At 40.1% G+C, this 14,296-nt stretch overlaps 1 protein-coding gene across 3 annotated transcripts in view; it reads right to left on the bottom strand.

Annotated features, from left to right (window-relative positions):
• RCBTB1 (RCC1 and BTB domain containing protein 1) overlaps positions 1-14,082 on the bottom strand; it is a 48,866-nt gene extending 34,784 nt beyond the window's left edge. For 2 of the 3 annotated variants that reach the window (XM_069467274.1, XM_069467275.1), the window contains exon 1: positions 14,009-14,082. The gene's annotated coding sequence lies outside the window, so the exon portion shown is untranslated. Of the gene's footprint in view, positions 1-13,386; positions 13,461-14,008 lie in introns of those variants that run through there. The other variant, XM_069467276.1, reaches the window with a different exon arrangement.
• Positions 14,083-14,296: the final 214 nt, after the last annotated feature.

The raw sequence follows: 14,296 nt of genomic DNA, 5'->3' as shown, positions 1-14,296 counted from the left end.
CAAGATCAGGCTAACCTTCATAATGACAGTGTATTATATGAATTGACTTTACTCACTGCTAAATTACCTCAAACTTTATTTTACAAGGTATTTCTCCAAAGACTTGTAATTTAAGAGTCAATTTAAAAAACAGTTCATATGTCTTATATGTCCATACCCTTCATAAAAGAAAAAAGCATCCCCAACAGTCTTGGTATGGTGGAAACCGGAGTCCTGCCTGAGGCCTGTGCTTTGGTCCCAGGTCTACTTTGAATAAGTAAGTATGACATGCCATTTGCCTTTTTGAGCCTGGGTTTCCCACAAATCTGTCCCAGCTCTAAAAATTTTTGATTTTATGTTTAAGATGCAATGAAGAAGCTATGGGGGATTACTTGAATGCATGAGAACAACAGGGGTAGTAATGTTGACCAAGCAAGTAATTATTCCTAGCAACACAATCAGGCAAAGTAAGTAAGAGCAGGGAGGAAGAAACTAACAATTACCAAGAACCTGCCTTATCACAGACACTGTGTTCGGTAGCCACCCACACTCTTTCATTTAATCTTCACAATAATCTTGTAAGGAGGAGACTATAACCCATTCTTGACAGATGGAGAATGAGCTCAGAGATGAAATGTCTTGCCAAGGTCACAAGGCAGTAAGTGGCACAGTCAGGATTCAACCCCCACCATTCTGATTCTTCTCATGGAGAACGTTGGTCCTGGCCCTTCAATGGCTAAACTCCAAACTCCACCATTACTTCCTTTTGACTTTGTCTTGCCTTGTCTCATAAATGTACACCATCAACTGTTTTTAAAGTATTCTAAATATAAAAAGTACTCCCCCGCCCCCCCAAAAAAAAGCATTGTCCAAAATGCCTCTGCCTAGATTTGCCTGGTTAAACCTCATGAATGTCTGTTTCCTTCACTCTTCCAACAACCTTTGGGAGGCCCTGGAGACCAAATGTGACCTCTCCCCTCAGGGAGCTCTCAACAGTACAAGGTACATCTTTGGGCTATAGATTGCTAAGGTACAAAGTATGTCTTTATTAGACCATGCTCAACCAGGGCATGTGATGACCTGAATAGGTATCCTAAGAATTCAGACAAGCTTCTCTGAGAGGTTTTGTGGAGCTATCAAAAAACCCAGGATATGCTACACATCATACAGAACAACAAAACAGAGTCCTTAACTTGGGCATGTGGCATTTTCTTCCTAAGGCAGCAGAATATAAATGTAAATACCACCAAATTTTCTAATTAACTCAAAATTACCACCATCACCATTACAAGCTGATTATTGTGGTGAGATGTTTAATTACCCCACTTTCCTTAAGGCAGTGGCGCCTTTTGCTATTATTAAGAAAACCATACTAAGCATAATTATTCAATCAACTTCAAGAATTAATGTTTGACCTTCCATCATAAAATTATGAAGTGTATATACTAACAACCCAATAAACTAAAGCAGGTGGGATAATTAAAAATTAACTAGTATTTAATCCGTTATAAAATCTACATCAGACTTAAGAACCCTGTGGCTATCAATGACTCAAAAATACAAGAAGAGCAATATTAGGACAGCTCAGATGTCATGACATCTACTAAATTTGCCTAAATATGAAATAGAGGTATTAAAAGATTTGTATGGATTTCATTTTAAAGGAATATATAGTTCAACTAAATTTCAATTAAATCACCATTCCAGAGGTTCCAGAGTAATTCAGATGCTTCAAACAGTAAGATTTGAAGTGATTCTATCATGTACTGAGGAGGCACTGCTAATAGGGAAGAACCTCACCTGGCCTACTCAACCCAAGCCTTCCCTGATAGGCATGTACCTTGGTTAAGGACCTAACAGTGCCTAACTAAGTGCCCTAAAAAAAGGAGCCCAACTCTTTTCCTTCCCATGGCACTACACATCCTCCAAACCATGACCACTCCCAAAGAAAGATGCCAACAAAAAGTATAATACAACTAAATTATGAGCGTATCCCCAAATACAAAACAAAAAAAACATAAAAGTAAATGTACCCTGTAAGACATAGCTATGTTAGCTATGTTATAAACCAATATGTATTGTATGATTATAATTTAAGTATAATATACACAAAAATGTATATACCAAAATGTATCTCTCTGGAGAGATTACAGGTGACATTTTCTGTTTTTCATACATATTCCCAAATTTCTATAACAAATATTTTGTGACAAATAAAAATAAGCCAATAGTTTAAACGAAAATAAAGGTTTAATTATTTGAATTACCTTTTACACACTAAACTGTTACAAGTTTTAAGATGCATTCTTGCCTTATATTTATAACCTAGAATGGCGGAATGTTTCAGGCAAAATCTATAAAATGAATTATTAATGTAAAATAAGCTAGAAACAAAAGGACAAATATCGTACGATGCCACTTATATGAGGTACCTAGAATAGTCAGATTCACAGACAGAAAGTAGAATGTTGGTTGCCAAGACATGGAAGGAGGGTGAGGATGAGGAATTATTGTTCAATGGGTACACAGTTTCACCTTGAAATGAGGAAAAAGTTCTAAAGATGGATGGTGGTGATGGTTACACAACAATGTGAATGTACTTAGTGTCATTAAAATGTATACTTAAGAATGGTTAAAATGGTAAATTTTATGTTATGTATCTTTTACTGATAATTTAAAAAAAATCAAACAATGATCCCATGAGCTCATATCAAGCCTGCATTAATAAACTCAAAGATTTTTTTTTTTTTTTTTTGAGACAGGGTTTCTCACTCTGTCACCCAGCTGGAATGCAGTGGCCTCATCACAGTTCACTGCAACCTCAAACTCCTGGGCTCAAGGGGTCCTCCTGCCTCAGCCTCCTGAGTAGGTGAGACTACAGGTACATGCCACCATGCCTGACTAATTTTTCTATTTTTTTTTTTTTTTTTAATAGAGACAGGGTCTCACTCTTGCTCAGGCTTGTTTCAAACTCCTGGCCGCAAGCAATCCTCCTGCCTTGGCGTCCCAAAGTGCTAGGATTACAGGCATGAGCCACTGCACACGGCCTCAAAGACACATTTTTAAAATTAAATGTAGAAAGGTTTCAGTCCTAAAAAATACTTTTGGGAAAGTATAATCATACTTCATTAATTCTGTCTTGGGAACACAAGTTCAGATTAGAGAAATGCTCCACTGAACATTTCCAAAAAAAAAAAAATACAGCCTCCTTAGAACTTTCCAGCACATACAGCAATTCAAACTAGACCAAATCACTTACTAAGATCCTTCCAGGGCTTGACTGATAATCATAAAAATAATGAGTTGTAATCAGCATGTCAGTCATATTAAATAGTTACTTCTGAAGTACCTCATTAAGATGACAATTTTTTGCAACCTTTTTTATCTATTATTTTACCTAGGAAATACTTTCTCATACATAGCACTGATATGTTCAGCCTGAATTACCACTCACTGTGCATTATTAATAAGTGAATCAATGATTTTTTTTTTACTGTATGGAGATAAAGAAGGGTAGAACAGAAAAGAGAAATGCAAGCAGAGCTAGGAAAAGAATTTAACAACCTCAAAAAGGATAATACGCCAACCCACTTTGATCTCCGTATTTTCTTTGGCCCTTAAAAATATATCCTGCATTGTTAGTACTATAGATCAATATCCATTCCCTGGGATGACTTTTCCTAGCAACTGGCACTGTCCCTCAGAGAACTGTGGCCTGGGGAAGAAAAAAGGTTTATACACTGAAAGTAAATTCAGTCAGGAGGACAAACACAGACTATCCAATTTTAGAAATCTACATTTAGAACTGGAGGACTGGAGAAGTAATGCAGCAACCAATCTTTTGATTCTTCTAAGCACATTTATGTTACTTTCCCCTAGGAACCAAGTATTAAGGAAAGATGGGGGAGGATTCTATTAATATTTTACTGATCTAGCAAAAATATATTTGAATATGTTTACAGAGTTTGAAAAACAGGAAATGGGGAAAAATAGTACAGGAAAACTTTGATTTTAATGAAATAATGGTCTCGAAATTAAAAAATACTAGGAATTTATGGTTGACCTATAAGCGTGTAGCTTCCACACAAGACTTCAACTTCCCCCTATTCTAACCAGAATGTATCTGTCACATGAGACTGATACCTCCAACAGAACTTTTTACCTCAGACCTGTGTTCTGCTGACCTAAAAGATTTCTAAGGAAAAGAGGTCAGAATAATGTGAGCAACCCTTCAGAATTGGATAGCAGCAAGATTCTGACTCTTCCAGTGTCATTTTTGGAGCATGAAATGAATTTGTGTCTTTCTTTATCATGAAAGCCGATTCTCAGAGGGAACTGGAAAAAGGACTCTGAATGCTGGAACAATCCACTTAAAATGGCCTAAACATTCTTCACATGCAAGCTATAGCCAGGTTCAGACTACTCGAAATAGCAATGTCAAACATGCAAAATGACTTTTCTAATTGCAAAAATCTTTTAAAGCACTTACACTGAAAATTCCTAATAGAGGTTTCTCTGTTTTCAAAAACTGAAGGGGTGGTTTTTGTTATCAATTTAAGTTACTAAGCTGCCTTACAATAGAAATTTATTTATAGTCAATGAGCTATTGATAAAGTTTAAGATGCCTCACAAAAAAAGCACTACTGTATAATAATGTGAAAAAAAATACAGTCTTCCCTTAGTGTCCTTGGGGGATTGGTGCCAGGAACCTGGAGGATACCAAAATCTGCGGATGCTCAAGTCCCTGATATAAAATGGCATAGTATTTACATATAACCTACGCACATCCTCCCATATACTTTAAATCATCTCTAATTACTTATAACACCTAATACAACGTAAAGGCTTGTAAATAGCTGTTATACCGTATTGCTTAGGAATAATGACAAGAAAAAAAGTCTGTACATGTTCAATACAGATGCAATTTTTTTTCTGGATATTTTTAATCCTCAGTTAGTTGAATCCACAGATGTGCAACCCATGGATACAGAAGGCCAACTTTAATAGCATAAATTAATTCTTCTGCTGTGATCCCAGATACCAAGAATGCTATGGACATCATAAAGAATAATACAATCATGGTCCCTGCCTCTGAGGAGCTGAAGGTCTAACAGAAAGTCAGATCCTAAGTAGGAACTTAGAATGCAAATGCAACTGGAATAATTAAGCAAATGATGAGATGCCACATGCAAGTACATAGTACATGTGATACACGTTAATGTGTTAAAAGTGAAAAAATTATGTATCCCAGAAAACTGTTACATGAAATCTCAGAAACCAAACTCTCAATATTCTAGCACATGATAAAATATAAGTATTTCCTCAGCAAAGATCATTCAGTTTCCTGAAAAAACAAGTGTTCTTCATAGCCATCTTCCTTTTCTTTCTTTCTTTTTTGAGACAGGGTCTCCCTTTGTCACCCAGACTAGAGTGCAGTGGTACAATCATAGCTTACTGCAACCTCCAATTCTCGGGCTCAAGGGATCCTCCTGGCTCAGACTCCCGAGTAGCTGGGACTAGAGATGTACACCACCATGACCGGCTAATTTTTTTTTTTTTTTTTTTTTTGTAGCAGTCTCACTATATTGCCCAGGCTGCTCTAGGAACTCCTGGGCTCAAGTGATTCTCCCACTTCAGCCTCCCAAAGTGTTGAGATTACAGGCATAAGCCACCACACCCAGCTGCCATCTTCCTTTTTTACCTGATACAAGTTCCCATTTAAGCACAAAAGATTTAAGGATGTAACCATCTTTTCACTATTTTTGAGTAATTTTAGGAAAACGTACACCGAGAGTTCTGGGGTTTTAGGTAAGCTTTTTGATATACAACATTATAACTTATGTCTTTCACCTACACTACAACAAAAGCAATTCAAAACCCTCTGAAGGTACAGAAGAGCCAAATGTCACTCTTACCAATTTCTTCCATACTTATTTTGATGGGCTTTTTGAGACTGAGTAGATGCTGAATGTATTTCCCAGGTCCAGGTAAGCCTCTAAGAAAGAATCAGCCTCAAACAAAAATACAACTTTAAACCATTTCCCCCATACGATAGTACAAGAGAGAAAAGTGTCAGAGATTTGCTGAGACATCACCCTTCATAAAGATGCAATGGAAGCCACCTGTACAGGCAGCTGAAGGTAATCCTCCCACCTTCATTTAAAGAACAGCATTACTGCTGTTTTTGAATTTCCTAACACTGATTGTGACTACCTTTTGCCTTATCCATTTTACTCAAATTCATCACTCATTTAAGAGGAAAAGGTAAGGTCTTAGAACTGTCATTTCCCAATTGCTAGTTAAATTATATGACTTAAAGCACGATTGCAATAATGGCCTCTGGAAGCATTTCTTTAGCCCCATCATCCATGGGGCTGCTTTGATTCCATTGCACTGAAGCTTTAGGCAATTCTAGAACACAGGGAACATAACTGCTCATTGTAAATAAATGAATAATTTTACTGAAGCCATGTGCTCAGGTTAGAAAAATCAAACAACCCAAGGGGCAACAGTATTAGCAGTAAAAAAAACAAAAACCAAAAAAGGAAAAAAGAAAAAATATCCAGGGTTGTGAAGCTGACTGTGATCTTATAAAAGTACTGCTTTTATGGGATATTATTATTTTCAAAAGAAAACCAGAAAAGAAATCTCAATGTTTAGAAATAATGTTTTTCTACAGTTTTGTTCTCTGCTGCACCAAACATACAGATATCACAAAATAGACCAGATAAAAATAGATAGGTCAAAGATTAAAGAAATGGATAAAAACACAATAATGGTCAAAGGTTAATGAGTAAAACACAATAATACAAGTTCAAGGCTGGAACAGAAGGGTCAAGTTCAAATCTATTTATGGTTTCACAAACCTTTTGTATGTGAATATCCCAAAAGTGATTTCAAATACTACTCTCCGGCTATATGAAAAGTATGAACTGTACTTTGCAATGACCTACAGCCAAACTAAAATTGCAGCAATGGAAAGGCAGAACCTATAAACAAAACCTGAAAACAGGCAGGACAGTAAAACAAAAAATACTTACAAAATATCTTTAGGTAAATAGGACACAGAGACAACACCATGACCCCCAGCTCCCAGCAGAACTTACATGGGGTCGGGGGCAGAATCTAGACACACAAACTGATGCTCACAACAGTGTGGTCAGTGCTCTGATGGGAAGGCTCAGATGCTGTGGAAGCACCAGAAGTGGAAAGTGTGCTTCAAGTTCCTGAAGAGGTAGCACCTGTAACAGTGAGCACATAGCCAGGTAAAGGCCTGGAGAAGGAACTGAAAGACAGTCAGCGTGGCTGTAGCCAACAGCTCAGGCTTTATCCTAAGAGCACCATGTATTCCCTGAAAGGTCTTAGGCAGGGAAGTGGCAGGACCAGATGCAGGTCTGGGAAAGATGACTATAGCTGAATGTAGAGACTAGATGGGGGCAAGAAACCAGTGCTTAGAGGGAGCCCAAGGAGGCTATGGTAAGGCAGGAAAGAAAGATGCAAGCCCACATCAGGGAAATGGAGAAAACCAGACAGGAGGGAAACTCCAGAGGATTCTGTGACCAACTGAATGGGACGAAGGGAGCCGGATAAGGAGAAAGGCAGAGCCAAGGATTACACCAGATGCTCAGTGCAGTGAGTGAGTGAACTGGACTGCCACTCACTACAGCAGAGAACACAGCAGGTTTCAGGAGCAACAAGTTCTACTCTGGACATTTTAAAATTCAGGTATCTGTGGGATATTAAAGCAGACATGTCCCAACAGATAGATTTATAAATCTGAAGCTCAAGAAAGAGGTCTGGATTGGAGACTTGAGAATTTGGCATGAGACCACCCAAGGGAATGTGTGTGGTGTAAGAACAACAGAGGATCCTGAACAGAACTCTAAGAACTCCAATAGTAAAGGGACAAGGAGTACCTCACAGAGCAGACCGTGAAGGAACAGGTAGAGTAGGAGGAAATCCAGAAGACAGTGTCATGGAAGTCCAGGGACGTGAGCATCACAAGGAGGTATGTTAGTGTCGAATACTGCTGAAGACACCAACAAGGTAAGGGCTCAGGAATGTTCATTGGATTTAACAGGGAGAGTCATTGGTGACCTTAACAAGAGTCTCGCTGAGGTTATGGGAGGAAAAAGCCAGAATGCAGCAGGTCGAGAAGTATGTGAAAGATGAAGAAAAGGAAGCAATGAGTATAAACAACTTGTTCAAGAAAATTGCCAAGGAAAAAATAGAAATAGGGTAGTAATCATAGAATGAGATGGAATTGAGGGACATTTTTTGTTAATCTTTTTATTTTAAACATGCTAGAGACTTGAATATGTTTAAATGCTAATGAGAAGGAGCCAGTAGAAAGATCAAAGACAGAGGAGAGGATACAAGAATTAAATAAGGTTTTTGAGAAAGTAGCAGGGAGGGGAATCTGACGCAGAGGTGTAAGAGAAGCTGTGGAAAGGGGGAAAGTCTTCCATTATAAAACAAGAGGAGGAGAAAAGGATGGATATGAATGAGTGTGAATTTAAGGTTGGGTTGGGGAGCCAGATGTTGGAGATATTCATTCTCGCCTTCTCATTCTCTCTCATTTTCTCTCATACTCTCTCCCCCCTAAGTGAGTCTGCATTTTACATGCCCATCAGCAATGTATGAGGGTTCCAATTTCTCCATATCCTCACCAACAGTGATGGCCTGTCTTTTTCATTATAGCCAACATAGTAGGTGTTGGGTGGCATCTCATTGTGGCTTTGATTTGCATTTGGGAACATTCTCTTCTGAGGTCACCTATTTTTCCCTGTGAAGAAAGAGATAAAGCTTTTTGTTGAGAGTAAGAGGGAGGTAGCAATAAAAGGTGGAGTGGAGCAATTGCAAAAAAGAGTGGAGAAGCCTGAAGCAGCCACCTGGGAAGATGGGAAAGAGCACCAACCAGGGAACCCTAGCAAGATGGTAACACATAGCTCAGCAGAAGATAGAAACCATAAGTCTCTAAAGGTACCCATCTGATCTGCTGTGAGATTTTCCTCTCCAGGAAAGAGACATCTAAAAACAAAAAAAAACACTGTTCTCATCAGAACTGGAATAGAAAGTTGTTCAGAGTATTTTCTGAGCAATGACAGAAGTGCTCCTGAAAAATCCATCATTTTGTTTAAGTCCTGTAACATACACATTAGAAATAATGGTTTGCTTAAGATTCACTCTCCTTGATCTTTGAAAACAAAGCATGTCTTATTCATGTGTTCACTGCAGATCTTACATTTTCCCTGTAAGGATTCATAACTACAAGCATGGTGCTAACGTCATCAAATGGCAAACTGCAAGAGAAACATCACACATCCATCATTTCAATAATAGGTAATTCCTTTAAAACACATCAACTAACCATATCATGAAGTGTTTAATTAAAACTGATAATAAGGCTAGGCATGGTGGTTCACGCCTGTAATCCCAGTGTTTTGGGAGGCCAAGGCAGTAAGATCCTTGAGGCCAGGATTTCGAGATGAGCCTAGGCAACATAGCAAGACACAGTCTTTACAAAAAAAATAAAAATAAATAATTAAAATTTGAAAAATAAAAAAAAATAGCCAGGCATGGTGACATGTGCCTGCAGTCCCAGCTACTGGGTAGGCTGAGGCAGAAGGATAGTTAGAGCCCAGGAGTTTGAGGTTGCTGTGAGCTATGACTGTACCACTACATTCCAGCCTGGGTGACAGAGTGGGACCCTATCTCTATAAAAAAAAAAAAAAAAAAAAAAAAAAAAACCCACAAAAAACTAACAATCACATATACAAATAATAGCCAATTATACAAACATGATTTTTTTTTTATTTAACCAGTTACCTTGTAGAGTATGAGATAGCCACAGTCTTCAGTTTAACTAATTCAATAAGTGCATTCTCATATGATATGAAGATTTAATTAAAGATTTATCACTAAAGCATGCTACTTCATAGGTTGACAACAATTTTGTGCTCAGGATTACTGAGCACAACTTATATGTCACTAATTTATATGTGACCAAGATTTACACCAAGAGTTTTATATGTATAAGAGGCTGTGGTGTTGCTTTAGTTATCTATTGCTGAGTAACATACCATCCCAAAACTCAGTGGCTTAAAACAGTTAACAATTTATTATTTCTTTCCAGTCTGTGTTTTGAGTGCACCCAACTGGGGTTACTAATGAGGTTGCAGGCACTGGGAGCTCGACTAGGGCTAAAACAAGCTTCCCTCACATGCCTGGGACACTCCTGAGGGCTCTTTCCATCTACTCTAGCCCAAGTTTCTACACATGCTGATTGGCTTCCAAGACAGTGAAAGCTAAAGTTGCTGTACACCTTAAGGACTATGCCCAGGATTGGCACAGAATCACCCTCCATTGATCAAAACAAGTCACAGGGCCATCCTAGATCCAAATGGAGCAGAAATAGACTCTATCTCTTGATGGGAGGAGCTGGCAGTCAAGTACAGAGTTGGGAAGAACTGCTGGCAGTCATCTTTGGAAACAATCTACCACAGTTATAAACAATACTACTAGATGTTCCTACTATACCACTTGAGTTCAGGATTGAAGCATTTTAGAGGGGATAGACCATGTCTATTTCTAAAACTAGAATTTTTTCTGAAGCATCAGAAAGAATATCATGGCAAAGAGCTTACCCTGTGGAATGTTAATCTCAGAAAAGCCATGGAATCTTCTTTTCTGGGGTTGTGGGAAAGATAGACACCATTCTTTAGGAATGGTCCGAGCATAGTATTCCCTGGATAAGATTCATCACTTCCTCAAGTCATTTCACACCTTACAATTTGTTACTGCATAAGCATGAACATTTCATTTTTTAAAGTGTATCTAAAGCACCACATGTACTCACCATCAAATTGGTTTCACTGATCATCGCCTAAGAGCACATTTAGGAATAACATTAATCGGGTGTCGGGCAGATGTGGGGGGGAGGATGGGTGTATACATACATAATGAGTGCAATGCGCACCTTCTAGGGGATGGACACGCTTGAAGCTCTGATTTGCGGAGGAGAGGGGGTAAGGGCAATACACATAACCTAAACTTTTGTACCCCCATAATATGCTGAAATTTAAAAAAAGTGTATCTAATACTAAAAAATATAGAGGTATCCCTAGCTATTTGAATTCTTGCTATCCAAATTATCTAAACTCAAGAATCAAATACATCTGTGTAAGTTCTTCATTACCAAAACTTGCTACCGGCCCTCCTAAATTCAGGAATGAGCTAGATTTGGATATCACAGTATCCCTTACAATCTGAGATCTTGCTATCTGAACAAAGGAACCCAATAAATGTGTATAGCAAAGAGTACTTATAATCCAAAATATTAACTCTTATCTTTAGATAGTATAATTATACGTTCTATGCATTCATCTTTCTACTTGTCTGTATTTTCTAAATTTTCTTCCATTCTTTGCTTGCAAAGTTAAAGAAAAAACAAGACTATATTGTGGGTCAAATGCATAATCGATTTAGATAATTTTTTTTTTTTTTTTTTTTTTTTTTTTTTTGAGACAGAGTCTCGCTTTGTTGCCCGGGCTAGAGTGAGTGCCGTGGCATCAGCCTAGCTCACAGCAACCTCAAACTCCTGGGCTTAAGCGATCCTACCGCCTCAGCCTCCCGAGTAGCTGGGACTACAGGCATGCGCCACCATGCCCGGCTAATTTTTTTCTATATATATTTTAGTTGGCCAGATAATTTCCTTCTATTTTTAGTAGAGACGAGGTCTCGCTCTTGCTCAGGCTGGTCTCGAACTCCTGACCTTGAGCGATCCACCCGCCTCGGCCTCCCAGAGTGCTAGGATTACAGGCGTGAGCCACCGCGCCCGGCCTAGATAATTATTTTATTAACTGATCTCCTCTAGTAAGTCTATCCTAGTTAAATTCACCCAACACTCATCACACCCCTCTTTTGCATTCCTCAACATGTACGCAGTATGTGACACTTTCAGATTTTTTAAAAAACATACAATAATTTTTTTAAAATGTGTCCTAATGCCTTGCCTGGACTCTAGATTCCTTGAGAGTCCAAATCTTGTTTCCTATGCATGATGTTTAATGTAGTACACACAGAAGGAATATCATCATCATAATAAAGGTCTTTCACTTTCCTTCACAGTTTCCTTTTCCCCACAATGATTCTCAGGAAAAGGAGGACACTGTCTCTGTTTATTAAGATGGGGACAACCTCTTGCTGGAACATACCAGCACTTTTTTTTTTTTTTTTTTTTTTTTTGAGACAGAGTCTCACTCTGTTGCCTGGGATAGAGTGCAGTGCTGTTATCACAGCTCACAGCAACCTCAAACTCCTGGGCTCAAGTGACTCTCCTGCCTCAGCCTCCCAGAGTGCTAGGATCACAGGCATGAGTCACCACTATGGGCCAATACCAGCACTTTTTTTGTTTTTTGTTTTTTTTTGAGGCAGAATCTTGCTCTGTTGCCTGGTAGAGTGCCTTGGCGTCAGCTTAGCTCACAGCAATCTCGAACTCCTGGGCTCAAGTGATCCTCCTGCCTCAGCCTCTCAAGTAGCTAGGAATACAGGTGTGGGCCACTAAGCCCGGCTAATTTTTTAAATATATTTTTAGTTGCCCAGCCAAATTTCTTTCTATTTTTTAGTAGAGATAGGGTCTCACTCTTGCTCAGGCTGGTCTCAAACTCCTTAGCTCAAGCAATCCTCCCACCTCGGCCTCCCAGAGTGCTAGGAGTCCAGGTGTGAGCCTCCACGCCTGGCCAGCACTCTTTAATTTTAAAAATTTCCAAAGATTTTTCTTATAGCTACAAATTCACAGCTTTGAATTTTATGGCTATTTGTTTTCTGAAGTTCCCAGAACTTGATCGTTTGGATCACACAAACAAAAATCACTTGCAAAGAAATCTCTTTAAAGATTAACATGCTTCCTCTTCAAGAGAAACAGACTAGAGGGTAGAAGAAAAAGGATCTGTCTAGAAATATTAATAGACTGGTCTTCACACAATGGATTAAATGGATTAGAATCCATCCCACAGATGAACTGCTATACTAATAGAATCTAAATATACAGTTAGGCACTGAACCCTGAAAGCAGTTCAAAGGGGTAAAATTCAGCCAGTGCTCACCTGAAATGGATACTCTCTAAAATTTAAAGCATACTATAAACTGCCGTCAAGGCTCAATCATTTTTCCATTTCTGCCAACATCACACACACCAGTTTCAGAAAGTTAGCTTTTGCCCTCTAAGGACTTTAATCCTTCCCAAAAAAAAGAGTAGGGCAAAGGCAAAAAAGACCATAAATCTGGTTTTTAAAAAGCATTAGTAAAAGATTGCTTTATAAAATTGTAATTCCTAGCTGCAAAGAGTTCTGTAGATGGCTTTGAAATGTCTCACGTGCAAATAAATAAAAATAAAAAGCCACTTACGAGAGCAGAACAGAGCGTACTCGATGGTCATCTCAAATAAAATCAGAGGCAGGACAAGGGAAATGTCATTCACTCAGTTCACCGCGCTCCTGGATAAAGGTCTCCGCTAAGGGAGTCCCCCCTTTGTGGACTGCGTGTCGTAGGGGAAAGGGAAACAGTCAAGAATATGGTTTGTGACAGCACTACCTTCGGGAGGCAAAGGAGAAATGCTAAACTCTTGGGAAAGGCCGAGTAAGGATGGGGAGAGTCAGAGGGGAGGTCTCCTCTCAGCAAAACGGCGCCCAGAGCAGTGACAAACTTCAGCTACGAGCAAAACCGAGTACATTCAGCTCAAAACAGAGACGGAGCAGGGAAAACTTTCCCTCGCCTCTGCCCACCCTTCCCTCCTCCTCCTCCTAGCAGGAGGACACGTTAGCTGAGGTGCGAGCGCCGCCAGGCCGATGGCCCCACCACTCGCCCAGGGCACAGCACCCCGCGGGGCCGGACCTGGAGCCGGAGGGAGGGAGGCAGGAGGTGCAGGAGTAACGGGGCACACCCGGCCCGGCGGGCAGGGAAGGGAAGCAGGGGAAGGGCAGGAGGGAAGCGGCCTCCGCGAGCTCAACCCGGCGCGCCCACCAGCTACCTGCGAGGCCAGCTGCTGCCGTACCGCCAGAGCGCCCCGGGGACCTCCGAAGCTCCGCCGGCCTTAAAAATGGGAGCGAGGGGAGGAGCCGGAGACCGAGCGCCAGGGTGCCGGGCCCGCCGTGTCACGTGGCCCAGGCCGCCTCACGTGACCCCGTGCCGCGCGCGCCCGGGACGCTCTGGAGCCCAGCGCCCCGCCCTGCGCGGCCGGGCGGCCGGAAGGAGTCCTGCTCTTTGCTCCCTCGACCCCGAGACTTCTGTAGGAGCCTACTGGCCATCCGAGGCCAGC

Source organism: Eulemur rufifrons, chromosome 4, assembly GCF_041146395.1.
Source record: "Eulemur rufifrons isolate Redbay chromosome 4, OSU_ERuf_1, whole genome shotgun sequence".
NCBI classification, from domain to species: Eukaryota; Metazoa; Chordata; class Mammalia; order Primates; family Lemuridae; genus Eulemur; species Eulemur rufifrons.
The sequence above is the reverse complement of the archived record's forward strand: the minus strand, read 5'-3'. Positions and strand labels throughout refer to the sequence as shown.